At 40.2% G+C, this 14,915-nt stretch overlaps 1 protein-coding gene across 4 annotated transcripts in view; it reads right to left on the bottom strand.

Annotated features, from left to right (window-relative positions):
- Positions 1-14,915, bottom strand: part of PTPRA (protein tyrosine phosphatase receptor type A) — a 139,744-nt gene that overhangs the window by 73,196 nt on the left and 51,633 nt on the right. The window contains exon 3 of one of the 4 annotated variants that reach the window (XM_073649194.1): positions 5,381-5,445. The exons of 2 other annotated variants lie outside the window; for them this stretch is intronic. The gene's annotated coding sequence lies outside the window, so the exon portion shown is untranslated. Of the gene's footprint in view, positions 1-3,562; positions 3,586-5,380; positions 5,446-14,915 lie in introns of those variants that run through there. One more of the 4 variants, XM_073649195.1, reaches the window with a different exon arrangement.

The following is a 14,915-nucleotide window of genomic DNA, read 5'->3' as shown; positions in this document are numbered from 1 at the left end:
CCTTGGCACTCTTCCCTCTACCCCCCTTCTAACTGTCACCCAGTTAGCTGCCTCACTGTCCTGCAGCTCCCTACTACCACCCTCCCCCACATCTACCCCAGTGAGCAGCAGACTCCTTTCCATATTGTCAATGGATCTCAGTGTTGCCAGCTGCTCATTTAGATCCAGTACCTGGGCTTCCAAACGCACAACGTGCACACATCTCGCGCAGCAGTATGCACCCACGAGCGGCTGCTTAAGGATTGCATACATGTGGCAAGATGTACACTGGATAGCATTGTCAATAATGGAGCTAATTTCCTAATGGGGATTGCCCTAGACAGAAATGTTAAGTAAAAAGAAATGTAAAGAATTAATAAAATACAGACTGCAATTCAGTCCAAATCCCTCCCTTCCAAACTCCCTGAATCCAAGTCACTGAAAAACAAGTCACACACTTACTTCCGTTTGCACTTACGCTCCGTTCACACTCGCTAAGTTAGAAGATTTAAGTTTTTTTTTTTCCCTTTTAGCAGCAATGCACCACCAAAGGACTAGTAGTTATATTCTTGTACACAGGGGGCAGTATTATAGTAGTTATATTCTTGTATATAGGGGCAGTATTATAGTAGTTATATTCTTGTACATAGGGAGCAGTATTATAGTAGTTATATTCCTGTACATAGGGGGCAGTATTATAGTAGTTATATTCTTGCACATAGGGGCAGTATTATAGTAGTTATATTCTTGTACATAGGGAGCAGTATTATAGTAGTTATATTCTTGTACATAGGGGTAGTATTATAGTAGTTCTATTCTTGTACATAGGGAGCAGTATTATAGTAGTTATATTCTTGTACATAGGAGCAGTATTATAGCAGTTCTATTGTTGTACATAGGGGGCATTATTATAGTAGTTCTATTCTTGCACATAGGAGGCAGTATTATAGTAGTTCTATTCTTGTACATAGGAGGCAGTATTATAGTAGTTCTATTCTTGTACATAGGGAGCAGTATTATAGTAGTTCTATTCTTGTACATAGGGAGCAGTATTATAGTAGTTATATTCTTGTACAGAGGGGGCAGTATTATAGTAGTTATATTCTTGTACAGAGGGGCAGTATTATAGTAGTTATATTCTTGTACATAGGGGCAGTATTATAGTAGTTATATTCTTGTACATAGGAGCAGTATTATAGTAGTTATATTCTTGTACAGAGGGGCAGTATTATAGTAGTTATATTCTTGTACATAGGGGCAGTATTATAGTAGTTATATTCTTGTACATAGGGGGAAGTATTATAGTAGTTATATTCTTGTACATAGGGGCAGTATTATAGTAGTTATATTCTTGTACATAGGGGCAGTATTATAGTAGTTATATTCTTGTACATAGGGGCAGTATTATAGTAGTTATATTCTTGTACATAGGGGCAGTATTATAGTAGTTATATTCTTGTACATAGGGGGAAGTATTATAGTAGTTATATTCTTGTACATAGGGGCAGTATTATAGTTGTTATATTCTTGTACATAGGAGCAGTATTATAGTAGTTATATTCTTGTACATAGGAGCAGTATTCTAGTAGTTATATTCTTGTACATAGGGGCAGTATTATAGTAGTTATATTCTTGTACATAGGGGCAGTATTACAGTAGTTATATTCTTGTACATAGGAGCAGTATTATAGTAGTTATATTCTTGTACATAGGGGGAAGTATTATAGTAGTTATATTCTTGTACATAGGAGCAGTATTATAGTAGTTATATTCTTGTACATAGGAGCAGTATTATAGTAGTTATATTCTTGTACATAGGGGGAAGTATTATAGTAGTTATATTCTTGTACATAGGAGCAGTATTATAGTAGTTATATTCTTGTACATAGGGGCAGTATTATAGTAGTTATATTCTTGTACATAGGGGCAGTATTATAGTAGTTATATTCTTGTACATAGGGGCAGTATTATAGTAGTTATATTCTTGTACATAGGAGCAGTATTATAGTAGTTATATTCTTGTACATAGGGGGAAGTATTATAGTAGTTATATTCTTGTACATAGGGGCAGTATTATAGTAGTTATATTCTTGTACATAGGGGCAGTATTATAGTAGTTATATTCTTGTACATAGGGGCAGTATTATAGCAGTTATATTCTTGTACATAGGAGCAGTATTATAGTAGTTATATTCTTGTACATAGGGGGAAGTATTATAGTAGTTATATTCTTGTACATAGGGTCAGTATTATAGTTGTTATATTCTTGTACATAGGAGCAGTATTATAGTAGTTATATTCTTGTACATAGGAGCAGTATTATAGTAGTTATATTCTTGTACATAGGAGCAGTATTATAGTTGTTATATTCTTGTACATAGGAGCAGTATTATAGTAGTTATATTCCTGTACATAGGGGGCAGTATTATAGTAGTTATATTCTTGCACATAGGGGCAGTATTATAGTAGTTATATTCTTGTACATAGGGAGCAGTATTATAGTAGTTCTATTCTTGTACATAGGGGTAGTATTATAGTAGTTCTATTCTTGTACATAGGGAGCAGTATTATAGTAGTTATATTCTTGTACAAAGGAGCAGTATTATAGTAGTTATATTCTTGTACATAGGGGGCATTATTATAGTAGTTATATTCTTGCACATAGGGGCAGTATTATAGTAGTTCTATTCTTGTACATAGGAGGCAGTATTATAGTAGTTCTATTCTTGTACATAGGAGGCAGTATTATAGTAGTTCTATTCTTGTACATAGGGAGCAGTATTATAGTAGTTATATTCTTGTACAGAGGGGGCAGTATTATAGTAGTTATATTCTTGTACATAGGGGCAGTATTATAGCAGTTATATTCTTGTACATAGGAGCAGTATTATAGTAGTTATATTCTTGTACATAGGAGCAGTATTATAGTTGTTATATTCTTGTACATAGGAGCAGTATTATAGTAGTTATATTCTTGTACATAGGGGCAGTATTATAGTTGTTATATTCTTGTACATAGGAGCAGTATTATAGTAGTTATATTCTTGTACATAGGGGGCATTATTATAGTAGTTATATTCTTGCACATAGGGGCAGTATTATAGTAGTTCTATTCTTGTACATAGGAGGCAGTATTATAGTAGTTCTATTCTTGTACATAGGAGGCAGTATTATAGTAGTTCTATTCTTGTACAGAGGGGGCAGTATTATAGTAGTTATATTCTTGTACATAGGGGCAGTATTATAGTAGTTATATTCTTGTACATAGGGGGAAGTATTATAGTAGTTATATTCTTGTACATAGGAGCAGTATTATAGTAGTTATATTCTTGTACATAGGGGCAGTATTATAGTAGTTATATTCTTGTACATAGGGGCAGTATTATAGTAGTTATATTCTTGTACATAGGGGCAGTATTATCGTAGTTATATTCTTGTACATAGGAGCAGTATTATAGTAGTTATATTGTTGTACATAGGGGGAAGTATTATAGTAGTTATATTGTTGGTAAGAGGCAGAGCTTTCCTACTGATATTCCCATATATTAGGTCACTATAATAGCAGTGTCAAGTGAAAACTTACCAGACTAATAATTACACAATTATAACAATAGATTCTCGTACAAATATAAAAGCCAGTGACTTTTCCGCTGTTTGGTATAGCGGCGCTCTCTTTGGGAACAGAATGTAACGCCGTGTTCCTCTGCGCAGCCTGTTGCTATTGGCAGGGCTCGCTGGCTCCCGTTACAGCATTACGTCACAATGATCCACAATACAGATTGTGATCCCTCTTAGCGGACGAGCTGCTGATCCACACCCTGTTCACATTTATCACACCCTATAAACATATCTGCTGGTGTCGTCCGGCTCCGGCAGAGTCACTACGATAGTGTAATCAGTGGAAGCAGCCCCCCGGTCTCTGCCCTTTATAGACATCTGTGATGAGAAAAAAAAAAAAAAACTTTAAAAACTGAAATACCTAGAATAGTACGAGCACGTGGTCAGAAAACAGAGCTAATTGTTTCAACAAGTGTGAATTTAAAAAAAAAAATTGCAAAATTGACTTTTTTTTTGTAACCCATGAACAGCGCCACTTATGTCTGTGGTCAGTGAGTGGTACTGCAGCTCAGTCTCACTCAAATGTGTTTTTCGCTTGAAAAAAAGGATGATAAGTTGGGTTAAAAGCAATGGCTCAAAATCCAGTAAAGGCAGCTAACAAGTAATTCAACATCTAAAAGCAATGTACAGCAGGATTTACAGAAATGTAATTAATTATACTTCCTAAAAGTTTATCCCCCGGGGAGCAGGGGTGGCATCATGTACATTCATTGTGACTAATTTAATATCAGAAAATCCATGTCGTCACCACTCCGATGATCCTCTCCAACAAGAGGATTAGGGAAGTAATAACACAAAAATTAAATCATCTGACCTCCCCCCAATGGGTTTATCTTTGGGATAGGAGACGCTTAGGCTATGTGCCCACGTTGCAGAAATAAAGCAGAAAATTTCTGCTTCATTTCTGCAAGTCCTCTCCCGGAAAAACGCATGCAGAATTCCGCACGCGTTTATCGCGCGTTTTCCACATGCGGAATTGCCTTGCGTTTTTTATGCATTGGACAAAGGCAATTCTGCTTGCGGAAACGCAAAATTAATTGACATGCTGCGGATTTTTGAACGCAGCATAAACGCTGCGGAAAAATCCGCAGCATGTGCATAGAACTTGCGGAATCCCATTGGGGACCATGGGGTGCGGGTTACCAAGCGTTTTACAAGCGTTTCCGCTGCGGAAATTCCGCATCAAAAACGCTTGAAAAACGCTACATGGGCAAGCAGCCTTAAGATTAAGAAAAGGGATCTTTGCGGCGCGTCGACAGGACGACATCTGGATAATATTCTAGAAGCCAGGAGGGTCTTCTAGAAATTTTTAGATTTTAGGTGGAATTTTTCAAAGTTTGGGAATAAAGACGTTGCGTTGGGTCGGCCAGTCCATGGAACGGTCAACTACAAGGTAAGAGGTTTTCTTTTTTTTTTCTTTAGCCATTTTTTCGTACCGTTTTAAAAAATTAGTGAAAACTCAGATAATAAATGGGACGTACAAAACGGGAAAGGGAAGAGACGGGACTTCAGAGACACCAGAAACGAACCCAACATATCCCTTTTTAAGTCAATGAGGTCCAAGATTGAAAAAGAATGGATAACTCATTCCTGTAGTGAGGACATCCAGATCCTCTGCGGGTTTCTACTTCCTGGACGCTCTCGAACATACAGGAAACGACTGCTCCGCCAATCGTGATATCGCAGCAACGAGGGGTAGAAACCGGCTCAAGGACCAGTCCACATCAGAAGATAAGTGGGGACAATTACGGAGCTAGGAGTACTTTTTTTTTTAGTTTTTTACCTATTATTAGCAGTCGTCTTAAACCAAAACACCGTCTCGAGGTGGACCTCCCCTTATTCATCCACCTAAAAATATAAATAAATAGTCAACTGTCTTCTCTATACTACTAAACAGATGGTCTATTACTAATGAAAATTTAGAAAACAGGTTTGTTTTGGCCAAAAATAATCAATTACCAATAAAAAAAAAATAATTAGGACTTATTCATGTACTACAAAATGTCACCATCTCGGTTGGTCATAATTATTTAAAGACCAGGTCACCACTTAACCACTAGATCCATATTTTTAACGCTAACGAGTCATGGATGATTCAAATAAAACTAGATCATTTCTAGTTTAAAGTTGTCCATGTCTTCACCTGGATCATTAGAAGCAAAGATCCAACTTGCTTGGACTTTCAGATGTGTCGTGGAGGATGTCAACCACATTGGTGGATTTCAGGGCACCTAAAAGTCATCTAGTGTTATATAGAGAGTAACCATAAGAATACCAATGGTCGTGAGCTCATGGCTAGCTTCTCTGATGTCCACAATCATGAGGAACCTCTACCTTAGCCTAAAATTGTGCTGTAAGAATGCAACAATATAAACCACCGTACGCAAGACGAAAACTCAGGACTCTAAAAAGAGTGCTGGTGGAGTCCAGGGCACATAAAAACAATCAGAAGTGGCTGCCGTCATCTACGACACGTTATCTGGAAGTCCAAGCAAGGTGGATCTTCGGTACTGGTCATTCAAGCGAAGACACGGCTTTGTTCTAGAAATCTAGGCTTTTTGGAATCGGTCATACAGAAGAAGATGGATCTGGTGGTTAAGTGATGACTTTTCTTAAATAGTTATGATCTACCCAGATGATCCATCTTCTTCACGATGAAGAGTCATGGATGTTCGTAACAAACTGTAGATAATTTATAGACATTTTATTGCCATGTTTTCACAGAAGATCCATATTGCCAGATTGTAGAGGATGTTAACCACTTTCGATGATTTGTTGGTTCCCTGGACTCTATCAGCGTTCTTTAGAGTCCTGAGTTTTCCCCTTATATAGTTTCAATTTTTGCATTCTAACAGCAAAATTTTAGGCCAAAGTAGAGGTTCCTCAGGATGGTGGACATCAGACACGGTCATGAGCTCACAACCATTAACATTGTTATGGTTACTCTCTAAATAATGCTGGTGAAGTCCAGGGCAAGCAAAAATTATCTAAAGTGACACCCTCCATGACACGAAATCTGCAAGACAAAGCAAGCTGTATCTTTGCTACTAAGGATCCAGGTGAAGCAAAGACAACTTCATCTAGAAATGATCTAGTGTTATTGGAAACATCCATGATGAGTCACCCTGAAGAAGATGGATCTAGTAGTTAAATGATGACCTAGTCTTAAATAGTAATGACCAACATAGATGATCACTTTGGGATCATTGCAACAACCGTCAAGAATTTATAAATATTTATTGGCCACATTTTCACCGGGATCACTACAACCAAAGATCTAACTTTCATCGACTTCCAGATTACATGTCGTAGATTACGTAAACCACCTTAAATGATTTTTAGGTGCCCTAGACTCCACCAACGTTCTTTTAAAAAAGTAACCATAACAATATTAATGGTCGTGAGCTCATGCTTATTTTCTGTTATGTCCACCAAACATCTAGGCTGGGCTAAGATTATACTCTAACAATCAGAAATTAGATTTATATAAAAGATGAAAACTCAAGACTCCAGCCCAACTACTCTTAAGAATGCCAGTGGAGTCTAGGGCACCTAAAAATTACCATGAGTGGTTGCTGTAATCTACGACAGATCATCTGGAAGTGAAGGCAAGATGGAACTTTGTTACTAGTGATCCGGGTGAAGACATGCCCATCTTCATCAAGAAATTATCAAGGGTTGTTGGAATCAACCATGATGCGTCATCCACTGCATGACAGTATTGGTATAAAAAAAAAAAAAAAAAAAAAAAAAAAAAAAAGGGCCACCTTCAATAATGGCCTCCATCAAGACTACTTTAATTAGAGAGGGACTTCTTAATTACTCACTGTAACAATGTTATAATCATTCAGCAGGAACGTCCTAGGCACAGTGGGCGCACCCGGGACTCCAGCCAGGCTAACCTCAAGAAAGGTTCATCTAGACAAGATGCTCCTCATGAGGACACGAAGGTTAATGACTATTAATTCTCCTCAATACTAATCTGAAGGACCCTTACTGGAAGGGTCCTCAATTCTCTACAGGAAAGTATTTACAATACTAATTATTTTTGCCAGAAACCAAAATACACAGCTCTATCTTGTATTACATTGTACAGTTCTAAGTCTATGACTGAGATATCACTTCCTTATCACTGAGGCTTTACCTGTGGGAGACATTTATATTCTTACACATAGAGGGCAGTATTATAGTAGTTATATTCTTGTACATAGGGGCAGCATTATAGTAGTTATATTCTTACACATAGAGGGCAGTACTATAGTAGTTATATTCTTGTACATAGAGGCAGTATTATAGTAGTTATATTCTTGTACATAGGAGCAGTATTATAGTAGTTATATTCTTGTACATAGGGGCAGTATTATAGTAGTTATATTCTTGTACATAGGAGCAGTATTATAGTAGTTATATTCTTGTACATAGGGGCAGTATTATAGTAGTTATATTCTTGTATATAGGGGGCAGTATTATAGTAGTTATATTCTTGTACATAGGGAGCAGTATTATAGTAGTTATATTCTTGTACATAGAGGCAGTATTATAGTAGTTATATTCTTGTACATAGGGGCAGTATTATAGTAGTTATATTCTTGTACATAGGGGCAGTATTATAGTAGTTATATTCTTGTACATAGGGGCAGTATTATAGTAGTTATATTCTTGTACATAGGGGCAGTATTATAGTAGTTATATTCTTGTACATAGGAGCAGTATTATAGTAGTTATATTCTTGTACATAGGGGCAGTATTATAGTAGTTATATTCTTGTACATAGGGGCAGTATTATAGTAGTTATATTCTTGTACATAGGAGCAGTATTATAGTAGTTATATTCTTGTACATAGGGGCAGTATTATAGTAGTTATATTCTTGTACATAGGGGCAGTATTATAGTAGTTATATTCTTGTACATAGGAGCAGTATTATAGTAGTTATATTCTTGTACATAGGGGGCAGTATTATAGTAGTTATATTTTTGTACATAGGGGGCAGTATTATAGTAGTTATATTCTTGTACATAGGGGCAGTACTATAGTAGTTATATTCTTGTACATAGGGGGCAGTATTATAGTAGTTATATTCTTGTACATAGGGGCAGTATTATAGTAGTTATATTCTTGTACATAGGAGCAGTACTATAGTAGTTATATTCTTGTACATATGGGCCAGTATAATAGTAGTTACACCTATCTACTCCAATACCTTAACTGTATTGTTTGTGTCAGTCTTTACTGCAGCTCTTGTCTTATATTTAAAGAACCAGCAAGCACTGTAAAAATTTATGTTCAGATTTATCACAAAACTGATTACAGTAATGTAAAGAATTTTATAGGCACATTAAGAAAAATGTTTTTATGTAGAAAGAAACATCTGCAAATCATGGGGGTCTAGGACTTGCCCTATAATAAATCAAGTGTGCAGAATGACCACAGGGGTCACTTCAATATTTTTAGGACTATTTTCAGAGCACAGGTCAGATTTGACAGATCGGATTAATGTCACACGCTAAAGAGAAAATGAAATTTCCACAATCGGATCAGGGTTGCCTTATATTGAAGCAGGTTCTCAACCTTTTTTTTGGTGGGGGGTGAGCATTATTTATTTATTTTTTAGTCTTCCACTAATTCATATAATTTGTTGGTCTTTTTTTTTTTTTTTAACGGAAAAGAAAAAAAGTAAAAATAAAAAAAACTATGGAGTCAAAACAATTCTTCAGAGACTATAGCACGATTATCTAATTCTCACTGTGCCCTCATCTTATGGCCCCTAAAAACAATGTAAATCTAAGGGACCCTCCCCCAATTTGAGGAGGATCGGAAAACCCAACTACTGGGGGGGTCCCCCAAGACCCCCAACAGAAAGTGTCACGGTTTGGCAACGTCCCATCCTTTCGTTCCCTCGATGTCTTGCAGCACCTACTGATAACACGTGCACCCTCCTCCCACATGAGCGTGCATGTGTGCATTTTATATTACAGGATTCCCAATATTATTAAAACCATATATAAAAATTACCAATAAATATAAAGAAAAATTAAATTAAAAAAAAAAAAATTAAAAAATATAGGATTGAAAAAGGAAATTATTTGTGACTTTTCCCCCCTTTTTGCAGGTATTTAGCCACATTTTCAGACGCTGTGTTCTCGCCGTCGCGCTGAGATTAAAGTCCACATCTGCGTCTCGTAAGAACCTTCCGGTATTTTGTACGCAGCCGAGTTGGTGCGTGGGACAGGTCACCATGGAAACTGACAAAGCCGGACCGAAAAGAAAAACCTAACAAAGCGCAGAGCCGAGAATGAACCCGCAGGAAACGATAGAAAGGCACTAAACCCATTAACCCCTGCACAAGAAGGGACGGCACGGCGGCGCTGCCCTGCGTCACAGCGCCACAGTAATGGCCGCGGAGCAGCAGAAAGTGCTAAAAGAGGGGACAGAGGGTGTACAGAAAAAGTCCACCATTGTCAATGGGGAGTTCTAGTGGTCACATGCGAAAAACTGGAGGCACTGTGCCGGAGGCCATATTATGGAGTCCGATGGTCATATTGTGAGCCAGTACAAATAAGGGACTGATCCCGAGAACGGGACTCTAACAAGGTCCCAACTGAATGGAGCAATGGCCAAGCATGTGCAGTGCACACGGCCGCTCCATTCATTGTCTATGTGACTGCCAGAGATAACCGAATACAGCAGTGCTATAGACAATGAATGGAGCAATGGCCGAGCATGCGCAGTGCACACCGCCGCTCCATTCATTGTCTATGTGACTGCCGGAGATAACAGAATACAGCAGTGCTATAGACAATGAATGGAGCAATGGCCGAGCATGCTCAGTGCACACGGCCGCTCCATTCATTGTCTATGTGACTGCCGGAGATAACCGAATACAGCAGTGCTATAGACAATGAATGGAGCAATGGCCGAGCATGCGCAGTGCACACTACCACTTCATTATGTTATGCGCTGTGCAGAGAGACCTAACAAGACTGGCACCAAACCAGCAAAGGCGCAGCCACATACACACGTGGCACAAAAGGCCCAGCTAGGCGAGCCCTTGAAGGCCGGAATACTCTTTCCCCCTTCCGTTTACTGGGAGCTGGGTGATTTGGCAGAGCCCTTCCCAGGCCCACTGTCGCCGGACAGCTGGCATCCGGTGACCCAATTGGTGCCTAGTTAAGAACCGGGTGAGTACTTCTGCAAGAATGCCAAGAAGTGAAGCCAGAAGAGAAAGTGAGAAAACCCCTGAAAAGATAGCAACACTACTGCAAGCACCACTCACCATCACAGCACATAGGAATACAATAAACAGCAAAGGACTGAGCAGGGAGCAGGGCTAAACTGGACAACATCCCACCACTACATAGTGCCAGACACCGCAGCGTCCTGCGTTCTCACACATCCCACAAAACTAGAACGAGGCCCTCCACAAGACTGGGACAGTCTCCGTGCACGAGTAGTAGCTCCGTGCCTCGAGGGTCAGGACAATGGCGGCACCTGCGACCGAAGTAGCGTAGCACTGGACCTGCTCCAATCCCAGGTGGGAGCACAGAACCACGATTCGTAACATTCATTGTCTATGGGACTGCAGAAGATAACGAATACAGCAGTCCTTTACACAAGGAATGGAGCGGTGGCGTGCACCATGCATACGTACGTGGTCAATGTTCCATTTCAAAAGGAGCATCTCAGATCCCCTTTATTGGACTGGAGCAGGTCCCACCGATCCCAAACCGACTAGTCTGTGGACAGGGGGTAAAGATGATGTTGGTGGGATGGACCGTTAGGCCACATTCACACGTTCAGTATTTTACATCAGTATTTGTAAGTCAAAATCAGGAGTGGATGTAAAATGCAGAAGTGGTGACGTGTTTCTATTCCTCTGATTGTTCCACTCCTGATTTTGACTTAAAAATACTTACGTGAAAAACTGACCAAATACTGAAGGTGTGAACGTGGCCTAGAGCCAAAAAAGCACACCAGCCCGGTGTACGTCAAAAAGACACTATTGGCATTTGCCAGGCCGGCGAATACAATGAATGTACGCTGTAAACATAATGTAAGGGTAATATAAAAATGAATAATGGTAAATAAGCCTAGATGCAAGTCTGTATGCATAAAAAAATCCTAAATACAAAAATACAGAAAAAAACAAATAAAACTCTAAATGAGATCCATGCAAGACAAGAATATGTGCACACACAGTCGTGGCAGAAAATGTTGGCACCTTTCAAATTGTTCCAGAAAAGTAAGTATTTCTCCCAGAAAATTATTGCAATTACACATGTTTTGTTATACTTCCATTTATTTGCTCTGTGTGTATTGGAGCATCACAAAAAAAAAACAGAAAAAAAGGCACTTTTCCAAAATTGTGGGTAAACCACTTTGCTTCAATTATGTGGTGCTTGTTAAAACTCACCTGTGGCAAGTAACAGGTGTGGGCAATATGAAAATCATCACACCTGAAACCAGATAAAAATGGGAGAAGTTGATTCAATCTTTGCATTGAGTGCCTGTGTGTGCCACACTAAGCAGAAAGAAGAATAGAGAACTGTCTGAGGACGTGAGAATCAAAATTCTTGAAAAATAACAAATTTCAAGGTTACAAGTCCATCTCCAGGGATCTTGATGTTCCTTTGTCCACAGTGCGGAACATAATCAAGAAGTTTACATCCCATGGCACTGTAGTTAATCTCCCTGGAAGTGAACGGCAGAGAAAAATTTATAATAGGTTGCAACGCAGGATAGTCCAGATGGTGGATAAGCAGCTCCAATCAAGGTCCAAAGAAATTCAAGCTGTCCTGCAGGCTCAGGGTGCATCAGTGTCAGCGCAAACTATCCATCAGCATTTGAATGAAATGAGACGTTATGGAAGGAGACCCAGGAGGATCCCACGGCTGACAGACATAAAAAGCTAGACTGCAGTTTGCAAAAATGTACGCGAGTAAGTCAAAATCCTTCTGGGAAAGTGTCTTCTGGACAGATAAGACCAAGGTAGAGCTTATTCGTAAAGCACATCATTCTACTGTTTACCGAAAACAGAACGAGGTCTACAAAGAAAAGAACACAGTGCTTCCAGTCAGATATGGTGGAGGCTCAAAGTTGTTTTTGGGTTATTTTGCTGCCTCTGGCACTAGGTGCCCTGACTGTGTGCAAGGAATCATGAAATCTGAAGATTACCAAAGGATTTTGGGTGGCAATGTAGTGTCCTACATCCAGAAAGCTGGGTTTGTGTCCTAGGTCATGGGTCTTCCAGCAGGACAATGAAACCAAGCATACTGTCATGCACAGTGTAGGAAAGACAGAGTGCAACACGAAAGGATGAGGGGAAGGGAGCCCAGACACTAGAGAAAGGGGGAGTGGAGACCTTCTAGGCTGATCAAATATCACACTGTCTCCCCTACCGTCTCTATATTGGTTCCTCATCAAATTGCCAAATAGGAAACCTAAGCCCTGTATATCCCTAGAGCTTGGCCCTGGATAGGGAAGGTGGGGGGGGGGGGGTGAGCACTGGTCAGTCCCCACTATAAATAAAATCAACAAGGGAGACAAACACAGGGGGGAAGAAACTTAGCTTGAGCCGACTTCAGAGAGATTACACCAAACGTCCTCCAAGCACCAGAGAGGAAGTAAGCAGACTGTAACAGCTCCAAGCCTTCACAAGGGAAAATATGAATATCAACGGCACCTCCCTGAAGCAAACTGAAAGTATTTAAACACCTAGGCCAGGTTGTCAATCAGAGAAGGAGGGAGGTAGCCTCTGGGTCCTAAAGTAAGACAGATTTAAAAAAGGTGTCTGTAATGCCAAACGAAGTGACCTTCTGCAACCAGTTGCAGAGCGACAGTCTGTTACATCTGACACACCCGTGACACATACTTCAAGAAGCCCCCAGAAATGGATGGAAACAAAGTGCTGGAGAGTTCTGAAGTGACAGATCTAAATCCCATTGACACCTGTGGAGAGATCTTACAATTGCTGTTGGGAGAAGACGCCTTCACATATGAGAGACCTGAAGACATTTGTCCATGATCCCAGCTGAGAGAAGCTGATGGTTATAGGAAGCGATTGATTGCAGTTATTTATTCCATAGGGTACATCCAAATATTAATGTTGAGGGGGCCAACAATCTTTTTTGGCCCATTATTGGAGGTTTTGTGTGAAATTATGTCCAATTTGCCATTTTTCCTCAGTTTTTTTGTGTTGTTCCAATACACAAAGGAAATATGTGTATAACAAAACTTTCGGCCATGACTGTATATAGAATATTATATACATACATTGTGATAATATAGATATATCCATGAAATCCATAAAGGTGCAAACATAATATATTACACATTAGTGCAGTATAAGCAACAGGAAAAAAATCAGACTCCTGAAGGAACAATATTACTGAGAATAATGGAGACAAAACTAACAGTAATAAATAAGATCCACAGCTGTCCGCCATCAGCGTCACATGTACGGTCATTGCCTCGGATGGCGGCACATGCAAAAAAAAATACATATACAAATATAATAAACATGGCTGATGAGACGGAGGGGGGATAGGAAGTGTGGGGGCTTCGACAAATCCAAGTGTATTGTGTATTCGGCCTCCAGCCCGCGCTCCCCTCAGCCATCACCCTGTCATTACCGGCATTAGAAAACTTACTCCAGTTGCCATGGCGATGGTCACGGCGCCCGGAGGTAGCGAAAGAGTACAGGAGCAGTAACGATAGCCAAGTGCTGACTACTTGTCAGCGGAGGCCATTCAGGGAAAAGTCTTCACAGTGCAGGAGGTGATGAGTGGCCGACACCAGAGCGGCACAGAGACCTGTGCTGGGAGAGAAGAGTGGTTGTGCTTGGTGGTATGATGATAGACATACGCCCGGCTTCTGTATGAAGGATACAAGTGATTACAAGTATAACCTGCAGCTCCTCGTCCCCCTGATGCATGACCTCCGGCCCCTCGTCCCCCTGATGCATGACCTCCGGCCCCTCGCCCCCCTGATGCATGACATATCTGGGCCCTCGGTGTATAATACCGGGCCCCTCGCCACCCGGTGTATCCGGCCCCTCACCATGCTGTCTGCCATTACTACCATGCCATGACACAGATCGGCCGGTGGTGCGGAGCAGTGCGGTCCTGTAGTAGAAGCCACCGGGGTAACAAGTCCATCCATGACATTTCTTCCCCCATCACCTGTGAGTGATATTATTGAGAAGTGGAAGGAACCGCAGCAACTCAGCCACGAAGTGGAGACCCCGTAACGTTACAGAGCGGGGGGGACAAGTGCTGAGGAGCAGAGGGCAGAAAAGTCACCACCGATCTGCTGACCCCA

Source organism: Phyllobates terribilis, unplaced genomic scaffold (assembly GCF_046119375.1).
Source record: "Phyllobates terribilis strain yellow unplaced genomic scaffold, ASM4611937v1 Scaffold_1__5_contigs__length_1240528914, whole genome shotgun sequence".
NCBI classification, from domain to species: domain Eukaryota; kingdom Metazoa; phylum Chordata; class Amphibia; order Anura; family Dendrobatidae; genus Phyllobates; species Phyllobates terribilis.
This window is presented reverse-complemented; position numbering and strand designations above follow the sequence as displayed.